Raw genomic sequence first — 1,927 nt, forward strand, 5'->3', positions numbered from 1 at the left:
GACTTGTTCGCGGCTCGCTGGTTCTTTGAAGATCCTCTCCTCCGGCCACTTGCCTCTTGCTTTCTTGCGGCCGGGCCCTTCCTTCCAGTCTTTTTACTGTGAGCCCAGTACGTGGAGGCAGTACCATGACTATCATCATCATCTGATGACCTGTTTTCATCAATGAGATCTTGCTGCATTGATCGTAGTGTTGGCGGATGCTCCGAGCGTAGGAGAGCGCGCTGTCTGGCAGTCCAGTCGGGGTACTCGTTCTCGCAGGCAGTCAGATAAACAACCTTTTTGAGGGTATCTGAGATTGGTTCTTTCTGCTCGAGGAGAAGTTTGACGAGTCGTTCAAAGTCGACATTAAATTGTGGAATTGTCTCGTAAGAGCTTGTTTTGATCCGGATGAACTGGTAAAGTGTTGTCTGCAGAAGAACTGGGCCCGTGCCAATACAATAGGCCTGGAGAAGGTTGAACATCTCCTGGGGATTCTCAATCCCGACTAGTTGACTGAGTGCTTCTCCAGTGCAGTTACCTCGGATGGAGACGGCAGCTTTTGCCGCCCTGATCTTTTGATCCATAGTCTGCTGTTCCTCGGGAGGGTAATCACCAAAGACAGCATCTTCGAGGCCATTGATCCGAAGAATGGCCTTCTGAGCTGGGCAATATTGCTCCCAATTGGAGGGGCCGCCTAGCTTGAGCTCTTGCGGAAGGAAAAGAGTATTCTTTTCAGAGATGACCGTGGTACTGTCATACATTGTAGTCAAAAAACACGCCGAAGGGGTCCTGGTTAGGGTTACAAGTCATAAATATTTAGACCTTTTTACTTATAGGTCTCTACATTTTTATAACCTTGCTAGTAAACTTGCCATTTTTTCTACACCAGACCCGCCTAAACCTAGGTTTAGGTGTCCGTGCACCATACCTTTCCCAAAACTTTTGCCAATTCATTCTTTGAACCTGGGTTCAGGTGTCCGTGCACCCTCAATCCTCCAAAACTTTTGCCAATTCATATCTCAATCCCAGGTTTAAGTGTCCGTGCGCCCCATCCTCCCTCTAAACTTTTAACCTTCTATTTCCCTCTCCGCACTTTTCATTCGCCCTCCCTTCTTTGTCTCCTACCTTTCTTTGATTGGTCGCCTTTCTGATCCCTGTATCCTCTCCCGTCTCCCATTCGATATAATAATACTCCTCATACTTTCATCCATATCCTCTTTCTCTCCCCTCAACTATTCCTTCCCACATCTCACCTAACTTGGGAACAAAGTAACGATAAAATATACATCATACATAATATATACCAATCCACTGCCCTCATCATCATCACCACCACCGTCACCATCCAAGCCCGCCAAATCCCCAAAGCCTGCTCCACAAACCTTCACCGAGGTCGATTCCCTGAGGAAACAGGCGGAGCCCTACCGCCTTGCCGTCGCTGAGCTACCCATCCATCTCCTCGACTTCTCCTGGTCTCGCGGCAGTAACAGGCCCCTCGACCGCAACCATGTCGCCCATCTTTGTCGCTCTTTCCAGAATGGTGGCCTCGCACGTCGAGCTGAGCAGCACTACATCCAGGTCTCCTGCAGTGCCGCCGCCGTTCAAAAGATGATCATCAACGCCCTCCCAGATACCAATCAGAGCCATATCCAGGACCGACGTCAATATGTGTTATCGTTTAGAAACTGGGCCGATTTCATTGACGAGAGGCCCGAGCTCATGGCTGGCCAGCATCGCATCGAGGCCTTGAAAGACTACGTGAAACAGACGCATTCTGATTCGAGCGATTTATGGTGGATTTGCGAGTTTTACGACAAAGGTGTGACCCCTCTCAATCGTCCCCGATACTATTAACAAATCTTCATTCCGTACATGTTTAATATATACATGACAAACCATACTCACCCTTCTGCACAGACACTCTACCAGTCGAACTTGACATCAAGCT

This window comes from Fusarium oxysporum, genomic scaffold, assembly GCF_000149955.1.
Source record: "Fusarium oxysporum f. sp. lycopersici 4287 supercont2.30 genomic scaffold, whole genome shotgun sequence".
NCBI classification, from domain to species: Eukaryota; Fungi; Ascomycota; class Sordariomycetes; order Hypocreales; family Nectriaceae; genus Fusarium; species Fusarium oxysporum.